This window comes from Quercus robur, chromosome 11 (genome assembly GCF_932294415.1).
Source record: "Quercus robur chromosome 11, dhQueRobu3.1, whole genome shotgun sequence".
Classification (NCBI taxonomy): Eukaryota; Viridiplantae; Streptophyta; class Magnoliopsida; order Fagales; family Fagaceae; genus Quercus; species Quercus robur.
The window spans coordinates 16,887,831-16,913,420 of record NC_065544.1 but is presented as its reverse complement, the minus strand read 5'-3'; the positions used below and the strand labels follow the sequence as shown (position 1 = coordinate 16,913,420).

The 25,590-nt window shown below is 39.4% G+C and overlaps 1 pseudogene; it reads left to right on the top strand.

Moving 5' to 3' along the window:
• Positions 1-1,998: 1,998 nt before the first annotated feature.
• On the top strand, positions 1,999-20,072 carry LOC126706440 (uncharacterized; annotated as a pseudogene).
• Positions 20,073-25,590: the final 5,518 nt, after the last annotated feature.

Below are 25,590 nucleotides of genomic sequence, written 5' to 3'. Positions count from 1 at the left end.
ACACTCTTGTGGCAAGGGTTCTCAAGGCTAGGTATTTTCCCACCGGGGACATCCTAAATGCAACCATAGGAAACTCCTCATCATACTCTTGGAGAAGCATCCACAGTAGTCTTGAAGTTATAAGGAAGGGAACTTGGTGGAGAGTGGGGAATGGGAAGCTAATTCACATATGGGATGACAAATGGCTGCCAACACCATCTACCTACAAAGTCATTTCACCTCCAAGCAATATCCCTCAATTCCCAATGGTCTCCTCTCTAATTGATCCAATGACAAGGTGGTGGAGAGTGAGCACAATAAGGGCTGCCTTCCTTCCTTTTGAAGCGGAAACAATCCTAAAGATTCCCTTAAGTCATGACCTTCCTGAAGACAAAATCATTTGGATTGGAAATAGCCGTGGGAAATTCACTGTAAAAAGTGCCTACCATCTAGCTTACAACATGCTGGATTCAAATAGGAGTGAAGAATGTTCAACCGGAGACCCGTGCAAACTGATTTGGAGGAAGCTTTGGCATCTAAATCTTCCACCTAAAATTAAGATCTTTTCTTGGAGGGCTTGTATCAATGGCCTTCCTACAATGGAAGCCATAAACCAGAGAGGGATTTCCCATTTGAAGACCTGCCCGGTTTGTAAAAATGAAGCTGAAAATCTTGACCATGCTCTCCTCGGTTGCACTTCTTCATCCTCGGTTTGGAATTTTTGGCTGGAGAATCCGCTGAGTATCCATGGTATTAAAAACTCTTTCCTTGACTTTACTATCTTCATACTCTCCCATGCAACACCCCGAGACTCAGAGCTTTTCTTCACTATTGCTTGGGCCATCTGGTACAATAGAAACAAGGTTGTTCACGAGGGTTGTGGGCTCCCTCCCAATCAGGTGTGGCTTCTGGCGAAGAGCAATGTTGAAGACTATGTATGCTCGGCATTGTGGGACTTCAGTCTCCCAAGGGCTGCCCCAACTTGCTGGGTTCCTCCCCCCCACGGCTTTCATAAAATAAATGTAGATGGGGCGTCTTCTGACCTGGAAAACTCTTTCTAGCATCGGTGTTGTCATTAGAGATAGCTTTGGCAAAGTTGTAGCTGCTCTTAGCAAGCCTCTTCAAGCTTGCTTTACTGTTGAACTTTCGGAAGTAATGGCTCTGGAGCATGGTGTTCTTTTGGCTCAGGAGCTTCAGCTATCCAGGATCATAATTGAATCAGATTCGCAGAACGCCATTCAAGTAGTCCAAGATAAGGCCACAGGCAGCAACTATGGGCACATTGTGCAGGGTATTCTTCAAGTTAGTGAATCTTTTGAGACCTGCATCTTCAAACATTTAAGCAGAAACTTCAACTCCATTGCTCATGAGCTTGCTCAATTCACTAGAAGATCTAGATCTCAGCACCTCTGGATTGGAGTCACGCCTCCTTGTGTAACTTCTTTTATTTCTAGCTGATATGATGTAACTTGAGTTTCTATCCTGCTTTGCAGGTAGTTTCTGTATGACTCTTTGTTATGGTTTAATTCCATACCATATCCCTTTCAAAAAAAAAAAAAAAAACAGTTCTACCTATTTTTAACTTTAAGCTTTAACGGAGTCAAATGGTGAATAAGACTGATGGATGCACTTGAACCTTCTTGGCAGAAAGGCATACCCAAAATTGTTTTCCATAAGCTCTTCAATTATAACACATGATTTCTCTACTATGTAAAACAACATATTTACCAGTAAGCCATCAATACTGCAATCAACATGACAATCTCTCTCCTTTTTTTCTTACCAAAAAAAAAAGGGTAAGTTACATGGGCACCTGCGGGGTCTTGAACCCAAAACTTCATCCTCCTCCTTGCTCTTACAAGGGAAAGAGGTGCCACTTGAGCTAAAATAAACTTTTCAAAATAACAGAGAGACCAGAATTCTCAGTTAATTCAAGGCAAAATCAATGTACATATAAATGAAAGGTAAAAGAGAGAGAGAGCAAGCACCTCTTATATAAAATTGATCACATATCTGCCTTACAGAATAAATATCTCCGGTTCCAGTGTCATAGTTATCCTCAAAAACAAGATGTTGAATTAGCAGGCCCAACTTAAAAAACAACAATTCAAGCTCCATAGTGCTACGACCACGTAAATCATTCTAGACCGCATGAACCTGTGAAAAAGGACTACCAGAGAAAGAGACAAACATGACATTACTTCTTGTTTTCTTTTGAGTTCCTTATCTCTCCCCTTCACATTACACCCTCACACAATTTCACAACTCCCACAAACTCTCACCCAAAACCGAAGCCAAAAAAAAAAAAAAAAATCAATGCCCACGAAAATGCTGGAGCGAGTTCTCTCTGTGCACCGTGCCGTTTTGCCTCACAGCGACGCCACGTCATCGGTTGAGTTCGAAAACTTCAACGACGAAGCGACGGCGGACGCCGCCGACTACGACGAGAAGGCCAAGAAGCAACAGCACCAGCAGATCCGAATTGCGACCCAGGCTGCTGCGAACTACTTGACCCGGATGGGGCCTTTCGGGCTCTGCCTCATCTTCCTCTCCCTCGCTTTCCTCTCCATTCTCTCCTTGTACCTTTTCCACTCTCGCTCCTTCGTCTGTGTCTCCAGTTACGACCCGCTTACCCGCTCCGGATTCTTCGGGTTGGATGGGCTCAAATCCGATTTCGGATTTCTCGGCGTCCCTTGGTGTAAGCCCCTGCTCTTTTTTCAATACCCGGATCCGATTCAATTTTTGATTTTAGTTGTAAAATGTAATTGATTTTATAATTGCTATTACTAAAGTTTGTATATTTTAGTTTTGGTGTATAGTGAGGCATTGATGGATTTAAGTTCCGTTTATTTCAATGTAAAATATTTTATTGAAAATATTTTTATTTTATCGTGTTTGGTTTGTGTTCCTTGAAAATGCAAAAAAATGTATATTTTAAAATTTTTTTAACAATCTCACAAAACAATTTTGAGCAAGTCCAAGTCCAAGTCCAAGTCCACCCAAAGACATTCCTTGAGGGTGTCAGTGGTTTATTTTATTTTTTATTTTTTATTTTTACAAATATCAACAACTAATGGCTACACAGGTTTGAAGTTTGAACAGGCTGAGTATAATGTTTCTGGGGTTGGGTTTTCCATTGTATTTCGGTGCTTTCTTTGGGGACAACACTCCATATGGTTGTTAGTTACTAGTTTTACATATAATTTCTTCAGTTAAATAAAAACTTTCTATCGTTTTAGCTAAAAAAAAAAAAAAAAAAAAAAAACAATCTCACAAAACCAAAGCACCACCACTCCACCACTCAAGTCACCACTAGATCGGCACAAACCCACCCACCACCACCCCAACACTCCACTGACCACTCAAATCCACAAATTGGAAAATGAAAAACAAAAAAAGAGAGACCAAAGCCGGCCAACCACCCACCATAACCCATAAACCCAGTCCTCACCATCGCCCACAAACCATTCCAACCACCCAAAAACTCAGCCATCAACGGACCTACAAACATCTCAGCCACCCAAAAACGCAACCATCCACTGCAACTCAAATACCCAGCCACCCACCACAACCCATGAAACTAGCCAAAAAGCCCGAATCAATAAACCCATGTGGTGGTTAAAAAAAAAAAAAAAAAAAAAGACCTGAGAACCGGTGGTTGAGTTGATGAAGGTGGAGGTAGAGCTGGTGTGATGGTGGTAAGAGAATCGGTGGAGTAAGAGTTGGTGTATGGTCAGATCGAAAAAAGAGTCGATGGGTTTGAGTGGTTGAACCAAACTCGGTGTGTGGAGGTGTGGAGGCGAGTCAAGTGACAATGGCAGAGGTGGAGCCGGTGATGAGAGCTGTCGGAGATGAATGGCGCCGACAAAACTGAGAATGGCTAGGTGGCTTTGGTTTGTGGGGAGGGAGAACTTGAGAGTGAGAAGGGAAAGAGCATGAGAGGGACTGGGGAGTGAAGTATCGGGATGAGAGCTTGAAAGAAAATGTAAAATGTTTTACCAAAATTTTAAGTGTAAAATATTTTACATAAATTTGCCTAGTTTATTTGGTTGATTGAAAGTATTTTACTTTTGACTAAATATTTTACTGCAAAACAAACACAGTAAAATAGGAAAATATTTTTCTGAAAATATTTTACATTAAAACAAACAGAGCGTTAGAATATGGGTTGTGAATGTTTGTTTAGGATCTAGAGTATTACTAATTGGGGACTATGTTTGGTTGCTGAGAAAATGTACTGGAATTTTGGAGGAAATGGAATAGAATTTGGGATGTCTAGATTTGGTGTTTTGGGGTTGTTAAGGAAGTGAGAAATGTTTAATTTAAAAAAAATAAAAAAAATAATTGCAACAATAGGGAGAGAGGATTTGAATCCTGGATGTCTCTACTGGAAACACCTGGAGATGCCAACTAGTTGAGATACAAGGTTCCCAGCAAGAAATGTTTAACTTTGATAAGTTAAAAGACTTTGGTTGGTTGCTTAAGAAACATAAGTGAAGGAAATAATTAATGGGGGAGATGGGTTTTCTTTTGTGTTGCTTATTTTAGGAAATTGCTGAACCTTGTGGAAATTTATGGTCTTTAATGGGGTCCAAGTAAAACAATGGAAGTCAGATTTAGAAGTTGGTTTATAAAAAGAAAGAAATACTAAGGATGGAGTGAATTTAAGATGCAATGTACAATAGGGGGAGGGGGATTTGAACCTTGGCTGAGAGGATTTTCTTTTTAGGAGTTTATAAAAGAAGAAATGGAAAGGAAATGAAAGATGTATTGTAAGTTTACTATATTATACCACTTATATTTTATTCGTAGGAAAGTCTTTTTCTCTCTCCCTAGTAGGAGTTTATTTCCTTTCGTTTGAATACGAGTTGCTCTATCCCTAACCTTCCGTTTTAGGGGTTGTATAGTTACTCTTTTGTTCTCTTTAGGCAAGAGCCAATAATTTTTGGATATGGATCTAAGTATTCTCTCTAGCTTACAGAACATGCAACTCACAAAAGGATAAGAAGAAGCTATTCTTATCACTGTCACACACTGCTCAGGCGTCTTTGAAGAATGTTCTCTAAGTCTTTTTGGGCGGCTTCTCTCTGATCGGCAACAGAACCAACGTGCTCTGAAGAACACCCTTAGATCAGCATGGAAAATGGGTTCAGACATGAGAATTGTGGAAGTTGGAAATAATATACTCCAATTCAAGTTTAGCTCAAAGCATCAATTGGAGTGGGTTGAGAAGTGTGGGCCTTGGAGCTTTGATAACAACCTCCTCTTACTCTATAGATGGAAAAAAGGGCTGACTTCCACAAATATTTCTTTCACCCATTCTTCCTTTTGGGTCCAAATTTGGGGTCTTCCTTTTGATCATATGTCACAGGAAGTTGGGGAAGAAATTGGTAGCAAGTTAGGTAAATTTATTGAAGTCGATAGGCGTTCATGGCAATCTGATCAGGCAAAATTCATGAGAGTCCATTTGGAGTTGGAGATTGATAAGCCACTAAGAAGGGGAGCTTATATTGCAATCTTTGATGGTGAACGACTATGGATTACGTTCAAATATGAAAAGCTACCGACTGTTTGCTTCATTTGTGGGAAGCTTGGGCATGATAAAAAACATTGCCCAACATCTGATGTCTGGCAAAGTGCTTGCCATCAATATAGGGACTGGTTAAGGGTTGGGTGGACCGCAAAAGTGGCAGCCAAAGAAAGGAACTCGAGCAAGGACACGATCCAAGTGGTTTCCGATGAGTTAGAAATGTAGCAAAAGACCTGGCCGGCGATTGGTTTTGCTTAGGCATGTTTTGAGGGTTCAGGTCTTGAAGGCGGGAAACAAAGCTTGGAGAAAGGTGATACCTGGGGAAGCGATAACACCACATGTGCGGATGGACAGCTTGCTGGTGACGTACAAGTCTTCAGTGGATCTACAGAGCAAATAATGAGTGAAGCAGTAGGGCAGGATTTTAGTGTTTTGGGTTCTAGTGAGATGTCACGTGTTTTGGGTTCAACAGGATAGTATATAAGTTTTTAGCTGGCTGGTGTGTATAAGCTTTTTAGGTTTGGAAGGGGCCTTCTTTGTTTGCTGTTCCTGCACTAGCAGGTTAGTAGTTGGAGGTCTCTTTTCTTCTTTTGTCTTTCCTATTGTACTTCAATTTCTTGTGGCAATGAATCTTTGTTCCCCATCCAAAATATATATATATATATATATATATATATATATGTGGGGCTCGACAATAGATGGGCTAGGCCCACCTATTCACCGGAAGCCTTAAGGCCCAAACCGAAGAAGGTAGTAGTCCAAACTCAATGGCGCAAAAGCACCAATGGGCCCAGAGAAGCCGCCGAGGTCAGTGCAGCCCTCGGCTGGCCCAAAGCTTCACTAAGAAAAGGGGCAAAAGCGGCATAGGGGTAATCTGGAAAGAAATCTGAAATATCTAAAAAAGGCTGCCCTTACTACCTACCCCAGACAGAGCTTTGCGCCTCACAGAGTCGTGTTCTTTAACTTTATCAGCCACTCCCAACAACTCGGGTCTGAAACTGATGGGACAAGTATCAGTCTTGGAAAGGTCGACCCTACACGTGGACGAAGGAAATCGAACGCATGCTAATATAAAAGAAAAGTACGTAACCTAATGAGTGGGGGGGGGGTCCGTTATCTCCGGAAGAAAGGACTCAAAAGGGTGAATACCCCTAAACCATGCAGGAACAACTAAACAAAACGACCGCCGAGCAATCACGACTTAGCCTTTCGATCCCACTCTCTACAAATGATATTGTATGGGCCCACTTACGTGCGAACCCAACCCAACTGCGGTTTAACGCAAATCGTGTCCCTACAATTGGCGCCGTCTGTGGGAAGGCTTGCGTGTTAGCTCGAGCGGTGGCGAAGTCGAGTTTCTGTCGAACAAGGGACTACGAGGATGCCTGTATCACCGGCGACACGTTGTTGCTACTCCAACATAGGCTCCCACTAGGGGCTACGTTCCACGGTGTCATCGACATGGGCAAGCCTAGGGGCTTCAAACATCAGGCCAGCTTCCCCCACCTTATTCGAGGAGCTAAATCTTCGGAAGATAAGCAAGTAAAGAAGCCTGCAAGTTTTGGACAGAACCAAGGCCTTGTATGGTCCTCGGACCCAAGCCTCTGGGGAAACCAACTACTTAAAAAGAAGCCTACAAGTTTTGGACAGAACCAAGGCCTTGTATGGTCCTTGGACCCAAGCCTCTGGGGAAACCAACTACTTAAAAAGAAGCCTACAAGTTTTGGACAGAACCAAGGTCTTGTATGGTCCTCGGACCCAAGCCTCTGGGGAAACCAACTACTTAAAAAGAAGCTTACAAGTTTTGGACAGAACCAAGGCCTTGCATGGTCCTCGGACCCAAGCCTCTGGGGAAACCAACTACTTAAAAAAAAGCATCCAAGTTTTGGACAGAACCAAGGCCTTGCATGGTCCTCAGACCCAAGCCTCTGGGGAAACCAACTACTTAAAAAGAAGCATGCAAGTTTTGGACAGAACCAAGGCCTTGCATGGTCCTCGGACCCAAGCCTCTGGGGAAACCAACTACTTAAAAAGAAGCCTACAAGTTTTGGACAGAACCAAGGCCTTGTATGGTCCTCGGACCCAAGCCTCTGGGGAAACCAACTACTTAAAAAGAAGCTTACAAGTTTTGGACAGAACCAAGGCCTGGCACGGTCCTCGGACCCAAGCCTCTGGGGAAACCAACTACTTAGAAAGAAGCTTACAAGTTTTGGACAGAACCAAGGCCTTGCATGGTCCTCGGACCCAAGCCTCTGGGGAAACCAACTACTTAAAAAGAAGCCTACAAGTTTTGGACAGAACCAAGGCCTTGTATGGTCCTCGGACCCAAGCCTCTGGGGAAACCAACTACTTAAAAAGAAGCCTACAAGTTTTGGACAGAACCAAGGCCTTGTATGGTCCTCGGACCCAAGCCTCTGGGGAAACCAACTACTTAAAAAGAAGCTTACAAGTTTTGGACAGAACCAAGGCCTTGCATGGTCCTCGGACCCAAGCCTCTGGGGAAACCAACTACTTAGAAAGAAGCTTACAAGTTTTGGACAGAACCAAGGCCTTGCATGGTCCTCGGACCCAAGCCTCTGGGGAAACCAACTACTTAGAAAGAAGCTTACAAGTTTTGGACAGAACCAAGGCCTTGCATGGTCCTCGGACCCAAGCCTCTGGGGAAACCAACTACTTAGAAAGAAGCTTACAAGTTTTGGACAGAACCAAGGCTTTGCATGGTCCTCGGACCCAAGCCTCTGGGGAAACCAACTACTTAAAAAGAAGCATGCAAGTTTTGGACAGAACCAAGGCCTTGCATGGTCCTCGGACCCAAGCCTCTGGGGAAACCAACTACTTAAAAAGAAGCATCCAAGTTTTGGACAGAACCAAGGCCTTGCATGGTCCTCGGACCCAAGCCTCTGGGGAAACCAACTACTTAAAAAGAAGCATGCAAGTTTTGGACAGAACCAAGGCCTTGCATGGTCCTTGAACCCAAGCTTCTGGGGAAACCAACTACTTACAACAAGAACACAAGTTTTGGACAGAACCAAGGCCTTGCATGGTCCTCGGACCCAAGCCTCTGGGGAAACCAACTACTTACAACAAGAACACAAGTTTTGGACAGAACCAAGGCCTTGCATGGTCCTCGGACCCAAGCCTCTGGGGAAACCAACTACTTACAACAAGAACACAAGTTTTGGACAGAACCAAGGCCTTGTATGGTCCTCGGACCCAAGCCTCTGGGGAAACCAACTACTTAAAAGGAAAGGCTGTGTTACATGGACTATCTAGTTTGCCCTCGGATCCTCAACACTAAAGGGACCAGTATGGAATGGAGTAACGTGTTTCCAAAACCATAACCGAAGTCATGCAATGCTCGGACGTGCCCTTGGATGAATTATTTAAAGTTTGTCGTCCTCAGACAATACTCCCATGCTTATTACAGAACGTTCAACCGTCATCTCGGTTAGTCTCCTAAGTTTAACTTACTATGAGTTATTAATATTCTGCCTGGTAGTATTGATAAATTGGAGTTAGTTAGATTATGTTTCAAGCTATTTTGCTCTAAATATCCTAAAAGAAACACACACATGGGGCACACTCATTCATAAAGTAGTGTAGTCAAACGAACAGTATCCAAAACAATTAAAGAAATTTTCATTATCACCAAAACAAAGAAATAGTACAGTATACAATGAAAAGCTGGAATCAGTTTGTGTCGAAGCCCATTACATAGCCGAAAAGAAAGGAAAATACAAGAGAGAAAAATGAAGCTGAGGAGGTGGGTCAGAGGAGAAGTTGGCTACAGCTCCAAGACTTTGTTCTTCCTCAATGCTTTCTCATGCCCACAACTTAAACAGCAAAAGAAACCCAACTTGGACCTGACACCGTTGAAGGAAAGGTGCAGGGAGTTGGAGATCGTGGGGCTTTCTCTAAATATACGCCTGCCGCAAAGCAGAGGCGCTGATGGCGGAAAATCTTTCTTCTGACATACCAAGATTCTGGCATGAACAGAACCTGCTTCGGATTTTGACTAAAAGAGGGAGAGACATCCTTTCCCCCTCGGTCGAAGTGGAGTATTCTCCTGAACTTATGCTTCCTGTGCCTATACCTTACTATTATTAGTCTCATGAGGACACGGTGCTTCTGCGGCGGAGAGATTTCTTTCTTCCCAACCCTTGCCTTAAACATGTTGTGCTAAGGAAGGAGAGCTCCGGATATGGGAGTTATGATGTGGGAGAAAACTAAAAGATTATGGCGTATATAAAGCAACTCTCTCCCCTTCCTATTTACTTGAAAAGACAAGGTGATGGCAATCAACTCACGCGGCGTCCCAAGGATCGCTACAGACAAAAAGGTCTGGCCCGACTTCCAACGTCAACTGCCACCCCAAGATTAAAGAAGCCTCGAAAAGGCGCACCTCGATCATGGTGACGTCAGACAGCACTGCGTGGCCAGAGGTTGCAGAAATATCTCCTAATTCGTGGGCTAAGTGAATCCGCGGCCCAGGCCCGCTCTGCATAAGGGTCCAAGGACTGCGGCCCACGCCGAGAAATAGCCATTGCCGAGGACAACCCATGCTCGGCGCCTCGTGAAATGCCTGACGAAAGGGAGAATTTGAACTCAAAGAGTCTTGGACAGAACCTAGGACTTGTATGGTCCTCGGACTCAAGTCTATGGGAAACCAAGTACTGAAAAAGCATAAGTCTAAAACAAAACCCAGGCTTTGCGAAGTCCTCGGACTCAGGCTTTTTGGAAAATCAACTGCTCGGAGGGAGAAGTTCCTCGGCTCAAATACTAGAAAAGGTCAAGGCCAATATGCTAAGAAGATGACGAAGAGACCCGATGATTGTTAGCCCAAGGAAACTGTTCATTTGGAAGGTGACATGTCCTCGGATAACTACTCCTTACACCTTATCGAGCACCTAGTCCTCATCTCGGCTAATTTTAAGGTAAGTCGCGTTCCTCATTGGTTGGATTGTTATGTCGAATAACAATTTTATTAAAGTTGTGGTGGCATCTTCTTATTATTAAATATTTTAACGTTGTTTGTCATTGATTCAAATGCTATATATTATCGCGCCGAGCAGCGTTTATAAACTTATAAAATATAAAAATAGAACATGCGAAATAAATAAACAACAACTTTTATTAATATAGAAAATTGTTACAACATACAATGAAGGGCTTAAACAAGCCTATACAAAAGGTAAACTGCCAAAGCAACAATAACAACTACAATATAGATAAGTAAACATTCAAGTGTCTTTTGGACTCATCTTCAAAGCCTCCCCGATCTCTGACTCAGTATTACTCATATTGAGGGAAGAACTTTCCCTAGAAAAGATGAAGGACAAGGAAGAAGAATTGGAAGATGGAGGAGATGAATGAGGAAGATGGAGGACATGAGCAAGAGAAGGAGGAGAAGAAGAGGAAAGAAATGAAAAGAAGGGGAAAGAAGAAGAAAGAAAAGTAGAGGGTGGCGCCAGTGAACGAAGAGAGGAAGAAGCAGGGGCATTCAGTCCCCGCCTCAGCCCTGACTCCTAGCACACCGGTGCCACATTAGATATGCTCATCAGAGAGCGGGTGGTGATGATGCTGTGTGTCCTCGGCTCAGTCACGCCGAAGGTGCGACGTGACGAGCTCCTGCTTCGGATTTTGGCTGAAAGGAAGGCGAGACAAATTTTGAGTCTCCGCCATCCTTGCCCCGACTGAGCCATCTCGAGCTTGATCGGAATAAGGTATTTCTGGGAGAGAAAAGGTTCCTCCATCACCAATGACTGTGGCCAACGTATTACGGGTCGAGGTATAATCAGAGGGTAAATGTAAATTCTGGGAGGAATCTAAGAACTTTAGTTTTCTAAGGGATTAAGGGATTCACATACGGAAGAAACAACTCATGTCCACCCTCTTTATAGAAGGGACGAAGAGGATGGCATTAAATGTGTTCAGATCATCAAGGAAATCTGCCAACAAGAGTGCCCCTGTTCCGCTCCCCCACATCATCAGTAACCGTCGAATTCTGATAGGTCTCGTAAAAGGAAAACATTAAAGACCTACTTTGGGTAGCCAAACGGACAGAGCGTACCAAGGCTAAATCAGGAAGGATATCTCGTAGATCGGAGCGTTTCCTGGGCATTCGGAGAATTGCCAACGCCAGGAAGGAGTCGAATTTAATGAGCCGTAGTAAATGCTCGGAGTTATCAAAACCCCCCTATCCAACCAAGGGGTCGGACAGCAGGGTTTTGAGGGGCTATTGTGGGGCCCGACAATAGATGGGCCAGGCCCACCTGTTCACCGGAAGCCTTAAGGCCCAAACCGAAGAAGGTAGTAGTCCAAACTCAATGGCGCAAAAGCACCAATGGGCCCAGAGAAGCCGCCGAGGTCAGTGCAGCCCTCGGCTGGCCCAAAGCTTCACTAAGAAAAGGGGCAAAAGCGGCATAGGGGTAATCTGGAAAGAAATCTGAAATATCTAAAAAAGGCTGCCCTTACTACCTACCCCAGACAGAGCTTTGCGCCTCACAGAGTCGTGTTCTTTAACTTTATCAGCCACTCCCAACAACTCGGGTCTGAAACTGATGGGACAAGTATCAGTCTTGGAAAGGTCGACCCTACACGTGGACAAAGGAAATCGAATGCATGCTAATATAAAAGAAAAGTATGTAACCTAATGAGTGGGGGGGGGGGTCCGTTATCTCCGGAAGAAAGGACTCAAAAGGGTGAATACCCCTAAACCATGCAGGAACAACTAAACAAAACAATCGCCGAGCAATCACGACTTAGCCTTTCGATCCCACTCTCTACAAATGATATTGTATGGGCCCACTTACGTGCGAACCCAACCCAACTGCGGTTTAACGCAAATCGTGTCCCTACAATATATATATATATATATATATATATATATATTTTTTTTTTTTTTTTTATTCAGAGGCATTTCAAATAAGAGCAAAAGAGTTATTTATTATTTATTTCCCCTACTTAATTGATGGGAATGTCTATTATCATACAATGGAATGGTGGGGTCTACAATTCAGTTCCATTCCTTTCCCTTACATTTCATACACTCCCAGAGACAATATAGAGTACAGGAATATAGATTCTGTCATTTTCATGGCGGTAAAGCATGCCTTGTGTTGGTGAAATTTCAACCATAAGTTGTTATTGACTGTGAACTTGTGATCCTGCTGGTACAAAATGATACCAACCTGAGTGCAAATTGGTCCCAGTGCTATAGTTCTGTAAGATTATGGCAATACATTTAATTGGTTATGGCTGAGATTTCATTAACACGAGTTTTATAAGATGAACATGAGGGGATTTGAATCCTTATGTTCAGTTTGAAATCCTTGGTTTGAATGTGAAGTCATTAAGTTTTATTTTCCAATAATTTTTTGATTCTTATGTTCTTATTTTTGGCAAAAGGCAGATCGAAACATGGAAAAACGGTCGAATGGACATCTAAGGATTTAATCAAAGGCTTGGAAGAGTTTGTACCTATCTATGAAACTCGGCCAATTAAAAACAATACGTATGGGATGGGTTTTGACCACAGTTTTGGGCTTTGGTTCTGTTGAACTGGGCCGTGTGGCTTGAATTGCCAAAGCCCAAATTTGGTCTTCTAAATCAAATACAAGTAGTATTAGGAAATCGAATACAACTAGGAATATAATTCCTAGCAATAGCCGACCTATAATATATATATATTAGGTTTGGGTTGAATGAAAATATATAGAGAGAATAAGAGTAATTCCTAAAACCCTAGCAGCAGCCGCATAAGAAGAAGAATAGTGTTTTCTTGTCTTGTGGGTGAGAGAGAGTTAGGGTGTATTGGGATTTGGGTTTCTTGAGAGTGTTATTGTGCACTATTGTATCTCCCTAATTTTATAGTAAAATTTCTCCGTCGTCTCCGTGGAGGTAGGCAGTTTGCCGAACCACGTAAATTCTTGTGTTTTTTGTGTGTGCTTGTTATTTAATTTCCGCTTATTTACTGTTATTGATTTAAGTCCTGGGGTGCTATCTGCACAACAAGTGGTATCAGAGCCAGGATAGGATTCAATCCTTTGAATACAGTAAAGATGTCAAGCACAAAGTATGATGTAGAGAAGTTTTGTGGTAAGGGAAATTTTTCTCTTTGGCAAAGGCGGATGAAGGATCTCCTAATTCAACAAGGAGTTCACAAGGCCTTGCTTGGGAAGGAGAAGAAACTGGAAACGATGAAGGATGTAGAATGGGTAGAGATGGATGAGAAAGCAGCTAGCGCTATTCGTCTTAACCTAGGTGATGAGGTCATTCACAACATCCTAGAAGCAAAGACCGCAAAGGAGGTTTGGGAAAAACTAGAAGGTCTTTATATGAGAAAGAATCTGACGAACAAGTTATATGTGAAGAAGCAACTGTATAGTTTGCATATGAAGGAGGGTTTTGATCTGTTGGAGCATCTCAACACGTTTAACATGTTGAACACCCAACTGTCAAGTTTTGGGGTGAATTATGAGGACGAAGATAAAGCGTTACTCTTATTAGCGTCGCTTCCTACTTCTTTTGATCATCTAGTGACTACGTTGATGTACGGGAAAGAGACTATAGTACTCGAGGAGGTAACTAGTGCTCTCTTGTCACATATAAAGATGAAGCAAGATGGTAATGGTTCTCAGGCTGATGGACTTATTGTAAAGTCTGAGTCAAGCAATAGAGGTAGAAGCAGGTCAAGAGGACGGAACTCCAAAAGGAACATATCACAGTCTAAATCACGTGCAAAGAAAGACGTAGAGTGCTTTTATTGTCACAAGAAAGGGCACTATAAGAATCAGTGTAAAGAGTTGAAAGAGCATTTAGAGGAGAATAAGAATGGAAAGAAGCCCCTAGAATCAGCTAGTGTTGCTAAGGAAACATCAGATGACAATGAAGTTGGTGCAGATTTACTTTCAGTCTCATCAAGTAACAATGTTTTATTGGAATCTTGGGTTTTAGATTCAGCATGCTCATATCATATGACTCCAAAGAAAGATTGGTTTGACACGTATAAGCTGTACAACGGTGGTATGGTCCAAATGGGTAATGATGCTACATGCCCGGTTATTGGGATTGGTACCGTGAAGATCAAGATGTGTGATGGAGTTGTGAGAGTTCTTAGTAATGTCAGACATGTTCCAGATCTTAGAAAGAATTTAATTTCCTTAGGAGTGTTGGATGATTTGGGTTATTCATACTCATCAAAGGGTGGAATCATGAAGATTATCAAAGGTGCTTTGATGGTGATGAAGGGACAGAAAATAAGCACATTTTACAGATTGATTGGGAACACAGTTGTAGGAAGAGTTGCAGTCACCACTCCGGTGGAGTCCAGCACTGGCGACACAAAATTATGGCATATGCGACTTGGCCATATTGGTGAATGTGGTATGTTAGAGTTGCACAAGAGAAATTTATTGAAAGGGGTGAAGACATGCAAGCTAGACTTCTGCAAGTATTGTGTGTATGGGAAGCAGCATAGAGTTAGTTTTAAGATAGACTCTCATACAAGTAAGGGTGTTCTTGACTACATTCATTCAGATGTTTGGGGTCCAGTATCAGTTTCTTCTCATAGCGGTGTTCAGTATTTCGTCAGTTTCATTGATGACTACTCTAGAAAGGTATGGATTTATTTTATGAAGCATAAGTCTGATGTGTTTGGCATATTTAAAAGATGGAAAGCACAGGTTGAGAATCAGACTGGCAGGAAAATAAAATACCTTAGAACAGATAATGGACTAGAGTATAGAGATAAAGAATTCATAAGATTTTGTGAATTAGAAGGCATTACTCGTCACTTCATAGTTAAAGGAACTCCACAGCAGAATGGGGTTGTAGAGAGAATGAACAGAACCTTAGCAGAAAGAGCCAGATGCATGAGATTGAATGCAGGGTTGCCTAAGGTATTCTGGGCAGAGACAGTTAACACAGCAAGCTTCATTATTAATAGATCTCCATCTTTAGCCATTGATTTCAAGATTCCAGAAGAGGTTTGGTCAGGTAAACCAATTGATTATTCGAGTCTAAAATTCTTTGGTTGTCCAGCTTATGTGCATGTGCAGAGTGGAGAGTGTTCTAAATTGGATTTGAAGTCAAGAAAATGTGTATTTCTTGGTTTTGAAAAAGGTGTTAAAGGCTACAGGCTTTGGGATCCAATCTCAAAGAAAACGGTGACCAGCAGAGATTTCATATTTGATGAAGCCTTTATGTTGAAACAGAATGAAGCAGAGACATGTGATGATAGTCCACAGGAGAAATTAACTATTAAGGTGGAGCTTGACGAGAATAGTTCACCTAATGATAAGGGTGATGTTGAGATTGATCCACAGCAGCAACAAGAAGAGTCTTATTCAATTGCTAAAGGTAGAGAGAAGCGGGTTCACAAAGCACCACAGAGATATGGCTTTGAAGACATGGTTAGTTTTGCTCTCGTAACCAACGGTGGAGATCCATTCACTTTGAAGGAGGCTACAAATAGGAAAGACAATGATAAATGGCTTGTAGCAATGTCAGAAGAGATGGAGTCACTACAGAAGAATAAGACTTGGGAATTAGTGAAATTGCCCAAGGGAAAGAAGGCTATTGGTTGCAAGTGGATATTCCGTAAGAAAGTAGCATTGTCAGAAAAGGAAGGTGAAAAATTCAAGGTACGGTTAGTGGTAAAGGGTTACTCACAGAGAGAAGGAATTCATTATAATGAGATTTTTTCACCAGTTGTGAAGCACACCTCAATTCGAGTAATCCTAGGATTTGTGACAATGCATGACATGGAGTTAGAGCAGCTAGAAGTGAAGACTGCATTTCTCCATGGAGATTTAGAAGAAGAGATTTACATGCAACAGCCCGAAGGCTTCAAAGAACTTGGCAAGGAAGATTATGTTTGTCTATTGAAGAGATCATTATATGGCTTGAAGCAGTCTCCTAGGCAATGGTATAAACGGTTTGATTCATTCATGGTCACACATGGGTACATACATTGTGAGTATGATTGTTGTGTTTATTTAAGAGTACTTGCTAATGGCTCTTATATATTTCTTGCTCTATATGTTGATGACATGTTAGTAGCTGCAAAGAGTAAGCAAGAAATTGTGAAGTTGAAGTCTTTGTTGAGTAGTGAATTTGACATGAAGGATCTTGAAGCTGCCAAGAAGATTCTTGGGATAGAAATTCACCGAGATAGAAGGGCTGGTAAATTATGGTTATCTCAGAAGGGATATCTTAAGAAGGTGTTAGAGAGGGTTAGTATGCTTGATGCAAAACCTGTTAGTACACCGCTTTCTGCCCATTTTAAACTATCCTCACAGTTGTGTCCAAGTTCAGATGAGGAGTCAGAGTATATGTCTAAAGTGCCATATGCAAATGCAGTTGGGTGTCTTATGTATTTGATGGTGTGCACAAGGCCTGATATTTCTCATGCAGTCAGTGTGGTTAGTAGGTATATGGCAGATCTAGGCAAAGAACATTGGAATGCAGTAAAGTGGATCTTTCGATATCTTACAGGCACTCGTGATTTCGGTATCCTATTTGATCAGAGAGCTAGTACAGAAGTTGTGAGTTATGTGGATTTCGACTATGCAGGGGACCTTGATTCTAGAAAGTCCACAACAGGCTATGTGTTTAGGTTTGCTGGTGGCCCAATTTGCTGGAAGTCGACACTACAAGATGTAGTTGCTTTATCCACTACAGAAGAAAAATATATGGCGATGACAGAGGCAGGAAAAGAAGCCGTTTGGCTTAGTGGACTGGTTAATGAGCTTGGTTTCAAGCAGGATAGCATGGTGCTACATTGTGATAGTCAGAGTGCAATTCATTTGGCGAAGAATCAGGTATATCGTGCAAGAACAAAGCATATTGCTGTGCGGTATCACAAGATCAGAGAATGGGTTTTGTCTGGTGATATTTCTTTGTCGAAGATTCTCACTAGTGAGAATGCCTCTGATATGTTAACAAAGCCAGTTCCCACAGACAAGTTCAAGCACTGCTTGGACTTGATTGGTGTTTGCAGCTTGTGAGCCCTAAAGGGCTAAGGTGGAGGCGATGGAGGAGTTTGCTCGTGTAGCTTGATCAATTCAAGCCAAGGTGGAGATTTGTTGAACTGGGCCGTGTGGCTTGAATTGCCAAAGCCCAAATTTGGTCTTCTAAATCAAATACAAGTAGTATTAGGAAACCGAATACAACTAGGAATATAATTCCTAGCAATAGCCGACCTATAATATATATATATATTAGGTTTGGGTTGAATGAAAATATATAGAGAGAATAAGAGTAATTCCTAAAACCCTAGCAGCAGCCGCATAAGAAGAAGAATAGTGTTTTCTTGTCTTGTGGGTGAGAGAGAGTTAGGGTGTATTGGGATTTGGGTTTCTTGAGAGTGTTATTGTGCACTATTGTATCTCCCTAATTTTATAGTGAATTTTCTTCGTCGTCTCCGTGGAGGTAGGCAGTTTGCCGAACCACGTAAATTCTTGTGTACGTTTTTTGTGTGTGCTTGTTATTTAATTTCCGCTTATTTACTGTTATTGATTTAAGTCCTGGGGTGCTATCTGCACAACAGGTTCATTGCTCGATGGCTGAAGCCAGATTTGATGATTGAGAGTGGTGTATTGAAGGGACATTCAACTTGGGTTTTATGACAAGCAATGCCAGACACACCAATTGTGTCGCTTTCACCACGGCATCCTGAGAAATATCTGAAGAAGGGGCCTGCTTATGTTGATGGAAACTGCACATACTTTGCTGGAAAAGACTTTGTTGATTTTGGAAGTGTTGATTGGGGAAGTGTAATGAAGAAACATGAGATAACTGATCTCAGTCGGGTTCTAATTTTTTTCGATGACCATCAGAATGAATTGAAAAGGTTATCACCATTTCTCAAGGAACATTTTCCTTTCATTTATTATTGATCTAGGTTGGGATTGTTTTGCCAAATTTTTTCCTTTTGTATGCCTTCATGAGCAGAATAAAGCAGGCTCTGAAAGCGGGCTTCCAACATCTTGTTTTTGAGGATAACTATGACACTGGAACCGGAGATATTTATTCTGTAAGGCAGATATGTGATCAATTTTATATAAGAGGTGCTTGCTCTCTCTCTTTTACCTTTCATTTATATGTACATTGATTTTGCCTTGAATTAACTGAGAATTTTGGTCTCTCTGTTATTTTGAAAAGTTTATTTTAGCTCGAGTGGCACCTCTTTCCCTTGTAAGAGCAAGGAGGAGGATGAAGTTTTGGGTTCAAGACCCCGCAGGTGCCCATGGAACTTAACCCTTTTTTTTGGTAAGAAAAAAGAGAGAGAGATTGTCATGTTGATTGCAGTATTGATGGCTTACTGGTAAATATTTTGTTTTACGTAGTAGAGAAATCATGTGTTATAATTGAAGAGCTTATGGAAAACAATTTTGGGTATGCCTTTCTGCCAAGAAGGTTCAAGTGCATCCATCAGTCTTACTCTAGCTGGCACCCCCAAATTTTAGTAAATGAAATCTTTTCCTAAGTATTTGGGTAGGCTAAAGATATATCTATAATTAATGTCATTCCCTGCCATGATCCTTTATTGGGGGCTGTATTAATCGGTAATTGATGAGCCATCTGGTCTTATTTCAGCTGGCCTAATTATTTATTTATTTATATTTTTTTTTGGCATTTATGTCTTAGAATTTGGATGATCTAATTTTAGGTGTTTAAAACTCTCACATTATTGCCCAACACCTAGCAATATTCTGTTCAAGTACAACAGGATTTTAAGAAGAAAAAAGTGAATCTCATTTTCAAAAAATGTGAATCTTCTAGTCTTCTGATAATTTGAGCCATCAGATTGTAGCCAGACTTGTATTATAGGTTTGGCTGTTGTATTTGCGTTTTCCCATGTGGAGTTTTTCTTCAATAGGATTTTTGTTCAGTTGGTTTGGGGCTTTTGGGTACTGGCTTACTGCCTCAAGAAGCACTCATAGTCAATTGGTTATTTTGTTAATTAGGAGGTGGCCATAGCTGTTTTAAAGACAGTGACGAAGCTAGGATTAGATCGAAAAGGAGGAAATTCTGGCAGAAAGCAGTCGATATAGAACATCTTTGTGGCCCAGATGAAGCGTGGTGGGGTGTTAGAGGGTACATGCGAGATGACTTCAACCACAGCAATCAGCCAATCTCCTATGCAGACCACTTTCATAACAGCCGTTTTCTGGAATCAGTTCTTGATGTTTATTGGGAACTCCCTCCTGTGGCTGGACCTTCTCTCACTCATCAAACAAGATATGACCCAGCTCGTGTACCCAGTCCCATTGTTGAAGACGGTCAGTATCGCTTATTCCAGCGTCTTGGTTTGACCGGACTTGAGGCATCTGTATTTAATGGGTATACTCAGATGGTTTATCTTCACATATCTGGACAAGAATCTTAGAGCAGTCTTGATGAGAATGCATTGTTTAGGGGTGTTTGAGAGAGTAGTTTAAGTTATGTTGTTTGAGTGTTTTTTATATACGTGTGGATGAAAAGTACAATAAAATGTGTGTAAGTGTGTTATAATTTGTTCACATACCTGTTTATATTATGCATTAATTTTTTGTTGGTAGTTTTTGTGTTTTCATTCACCTTTTTTAGATTCTTTTTTCATGCGCTTATAAAAACAAAGTTATTGACAATTGGAGGACATTGAGATCTTGTGTGGGATGGATAGAGTTATTGGAGTTGGTGCAAAATATATGGATGATGTAGTTGAAGTTATGACCGAGGAAGGAGAAAAGTGATGAATTCTCCTATTGCACAACAACACATCAACTTTTGGTATCAATAAGTTATGCAATTGAGCCTTGACAAAGAAAAAAGAGTAGAAAAGATCCACTTTGAAACAATTTTTTAGTTTGAGATTTTGAATGTTGTTAAAAAAACCTATGTATTTTGGGTACTCTCTCTCTCTCTCTCTCTCTCTCTAAAATATTTTAGTTGGCAAGAGTTGGCAAGACATTGTTTTTAAGATGGCTATGATGGACAATATTTAGTCATTATCTTGTCAATTGGTCTATCAATGGCTTCGTTGTTTTGAATTTTGTGTAAAAAACACATATTTTGGATACTTTATCGTCTCTCTTGAAATAGAACTTTCTAGTTGTTAAGAACTTTGAAACAATTTTTTTAGTTTGAGATTTTAAATTTTGAGAAAAAACTCATGCATTTAGGTTCTCTCTTTATGTTGATATAGAACATTTTAGTTCTCAATAGTTGGGAAAAAAAAATTTAGTTGGCTATGATGATAGATTTTTAGTCATCATCTTGTTGATTGGATTATCAATGGCTTTTTCATTACCTCATGTATTTATTAAAAAATGTTACTAAAATTAAAATGTAGAATGTTTAAGAAAAATAATAATTGGAAAATATATTTTATTGATCTTAAATCCAAATCCAAATTCAAATTTAGGTATCTAAACAATGAAATTTCAAATCCTTCATTTTATAAAAAGACCTAAACAAGTAATTTTAAATCCATTAATTTCAAATCAAGGCTTTTTAAATCCATTAATTTAAAAATCAATGGGTTTCAAATCAAGCAAATAGAGTGGTTGTATAAAAGTTTTATTTTCATTTTGGTCTTGCGAATAGAGGTTTCAGTGGGTATTTTGGTCATATTTTAGGTTTCATGGTTATTTTAGTCATTTTTTAGGTTTTATGGTAATTTCGGTCATTTTTTAAGTTTCAAGGTCACATGGTAATTTTTTTTTTTTTTTTGTCTTAAGGCTATTTTGGTCATTTTTTAAGTTCATGGTTATTTCAGTCATTTTTTGGGTTTTATAGTAATTTTGGTAATTTTTTAAGTTTTAGGGTGATTTTTTCCTTTTTAGGTTCTAAGAGTATTTCGGTAATTTTTTTGGTTTCAAGGGTATTATGGTAATTGGTGAGAAAAAAAAAACCATTGAATGTGACAAAAGTACCACCAAATATGAGAAATGTACAGTCTAATGTGATGTTGGTACTGCCTAATGTGACAATGGAACCATCAAATGTAAGAAAGAAATAAAGAGACCACCAAATGTGACAAAAGTACAGTCATATGTGATGTTGGTATTGTACAATGTGAGGACGGCATCGTCAAATGTGAGAAAAAAAAAATTAAAGTGAAACCAAATGTAAGAAAAGTACGATCAAATTTGATATTGGTACCGCCTAATGTGACAATAGAACCATCATTTGCGAGAAAAAAAATTGAACCACCAAACATGACAAAAGGTTATACATCCAAAAATGAACCACCAAATGGATTTTTTGCATAATTTGCTAATTGTATAGTCACCCTATTTCCAACCTTAGGCACCACAATAAACACACAACTATGATTAAGTTGCAAATGTTGCATAAGAACAATTAGAGAGCACAAAAGGTTCTACATCTTCGGTTTTATAGTATATATAAATAATATAAATATAAATATCAAGAAAGTGACCTCAACTATGTTATCTTACAGGGAGGTATGCCATTAAATGTGATGGAAGCTACCAAGGGGGATATGTAGGAAGTTAATTGGTATACCAATTAAGTGTGGAAGAAACCAAGATATATCCAACTGATTTTTTTTTTTTTTTTTTTTTTTTTTTTTTTTTTTTTTTTGTGAACAAAAGTAATTATTATGGTTGGGCTAATTTCTTGGGATGTTTTTTTTTTTTTTTTTTTTTTTTTTTTTTGGTTTTAGATTTTAGATCTAAATTTTTTAATAACTTTAAAAAATTACTATTATGATAAGCGATTATTAGTAAGTAAAAAAGTGACTTCAATGGTGGGCCCAAATGTAAAATTATGGTCAGATGTAATATTGATACTGCCTACTGTGACGATTGAACTGTCCATTGTAAGAAAAAAAATAGGGTACCATCGAATGTGACAAAAATACGGTCAGAAGTGATGTTGGTACTGCCCAATGTAATAATAGAACTGTCAAATTTGAGAATAAAAAATAGGGTACCACTGAATGTGACAAAAATAGAGTCAAATGCGATGTTGGTACTACTTAATGTGATAATGGAACCATCAAATTTGAGAAAAAAATAAAGGAATCATTATATGTGACAGGAGATCTGTAAAATTTGATATTGGAATTGTATAATGTGATAATGGAACTATCAAATTTGAGAAACAAATAAAGGAACCACTAAATGTAACAAAAGAACTATCAAATGTGATATTAGAACTACATAATGTGACGATGAAACTGTCAAATGTGAGAAAAAAAAATAAGGGAATCACCGAATGTGACAAAAGAGCTGTCACATGTGATGTTGAAACTACACAATATGAGGATGAAACGGTCAAATGTGAGAAAAAAGTAAGAGAACCACCTAATGTGAGAAAAGAATTGTCACATGTGACAAAAATAGAGTAGATGTGAGGTTGGTACTGCTTAAAATGATAATTGAACCATCAAAATTGAGAAAAAAAAAAAGGAACCACTATATGTGACAAAAGTACTGTTAAATGTAATGTTGGAACTGCACAATGTAATAATAGAACCATCAAATGTGAGAAAATAAATAAGGAAACTACCGAATGTGACAAAAGAATTGTCAAATGTGATGTTGGAATTGCGCAATGTGAGGATAGAACCGTCAAATGTGAGAAAAAAAGTAAGAGAACCACCAAATGTGAGAAAAGAACTGTTACATGTGATGTTAGAACTACACAATATGAAGATAGAACCGTCTAATATGAGAAAAAAGTAAGAGAACCACTAAATGTGACAAAAGAACTGTCACATGTGATGTTGGAACTGCACAATGTGAGGATGGAATCGTCAAATGTGAGGAAAAAAAATAAGGGAACCACCGAATGTGATAAAAGAACTGTCACATGTGATATTAGAGCTGCACAATGTGAGGATGGAACTGTCAAATGTGAGAAAAAAGTAAGGAAACCACCAAATGTAAGAAAAGAACTGTCACATGTGATGTTGGAACTGCGCAATGTGAAGATGAAACTGTCAAATGTGAGAAAAAAAAGTAAGGGAACCACTAAATATGAAAAAAGAACTATCATATATGATGTTGGAACTGTACAATGTGAGGATGAAACCGTCAAATATGAGAAAAAAGTAACCTGGTATAGCAGGTTACCTATTAATGGGTATCGTTCCCCCCATTTTTTTAGGGGGTACCGCAGAATTACCCTTTATTTATTTACTTATTATTATTATTATTATTATTGACATAGGTCCTCTATAATTGCTCTGGTTAATTTCTTTCTTGGATGAATACTGTGTAGCTCTTCTTTCATGGCCTTAGAAATGTGTTCCGCATCATTCTCATCCATCCCATGTCCAGCAAAGAGTTACGAAGTATTTGTGAGTTACAAAAACAAAGATACTAGCGCATGCTTTGTCTGCTACTTATTTGCTGCTCTAAAGAAGAGAGGGATTTACACCTTTAGAGATGACACAAAAATGGAGAGAGGGAAAGATATATGGATAGAGCTAGAGAAGGTAATCGAGATGTCAATGATTGCAGTTATCGTATTCTCGAAAGACTATGTTGCTTCAGAGTGGTGTCTGAATGAGTTGGCGAAGATCATGGAATGCAACCGGAGCTCGCAGCAAATTGTACTTCCCATTTTCTATGATGTGGATCCATCCGAAGTGCGAGACCTGGATGAGGGCACACAGGACCTGAATGGGAGTTTTGGCGAAATTTTTGCCTAGGGTAAGAAGCGTTTCGGGGAAGATAAGGTGCAACACTGAAAGGCTGCTTTGAATGAGGCTGCAAACTTAGTCGGCTGGTACTTCCAAGATGTCACAAATTGGTAAGTAATACGTTCTCTCGCTTAATATTTATATATTTATCTATATCGATCTATACCGTATATGATCATAGAAGCCTGGCAATAAATTTTGCAAAGTTCCCATTATGCCGTATCATCAATATGTTTTTCCTATTATTTTTTCATTATATATATATGGGTTAGGTTCAAGTTACACCTGGTGTAACTCTGATACTTCGTTTGGGAGAAGAGAATGGAATGAAATGGAAATGAATGAAAAAAATAATTTTAGAATATTTTTCCCTTCCATTGTTTGTGAGTTTTAATGGAGGGAATGAAAAGACTATTCCATTATTTAGGAGTTTAAGTAGAAAGGAATGGAATGGTTAGGAGGGAATACTCATTCCTCTCTATTCCAACTCATTCCTCTCTATTCCCTTAAAACGTCAAATTTTCATTCCCTCCAAAATTGGGAGGAATCGGAAGGAATGAAATTAAATTAAATGAATTTTTTACTAAAACACCCAAAATACCCCTATATATTCAATTCTTTATTTTAAAATAGAGGTCTAATAGTAATATTGTCATAAAATGATTTCATTCTATTCCCTCCATGTTACTCCCAAACAATATTACTTACATTCCATTCATTTTCATTCCTTTATTTTAAAACATCCAATCAAGGTTATTTAATTCCATTCCATCCCATTCTTTTCCATTCATTTCCCTAATTACTTAAATACATTCCATTCCATTCTTTTCCATTTTATTCCATTCCTTTCCATTCCCTTATGATAATTCCATTTTATTCCATTCCATTCTCCTATGAACTCTTAAACGAAACCTAAGCAATATTACACTACTCAATATTTCTTAATTGGATGTGAATTTCAACAAATATATCGTCAGATTACATTATTTTCATATATATGCTTGATATTAAGATTTCTTATTTGGGTTTCATCATTTTGCGTACTAAAATATCTTCACACAAATTCTTAAACTCTCTAAAATACCATTATCTTTTAGTTAAATATTTTTAAATTTGAAAACACAAATTGGTTAAAAACGTAATTTACTATTTTTTAAAAAGTTCCTAAATTTTAGGCTTTCAGACTTTTATCAATTCTCATGTAGAAAAAGATCTTAAAAATTAGGACATTATCTCTATCTCACTTTTAAACATAATTTTACTAAATCCAAAATAAATTTTTCTTAAAAAGCCTAATTGCACATGCAAAGTGTGTGTGTATATATATATATTAGGGCCTGATTGGTGGGAGGATTTTTTGTTTTTGTTTTCAAAATAGTATAAAAACAATTTTCAAAAAATTGAACTTAAAACTAGCTTT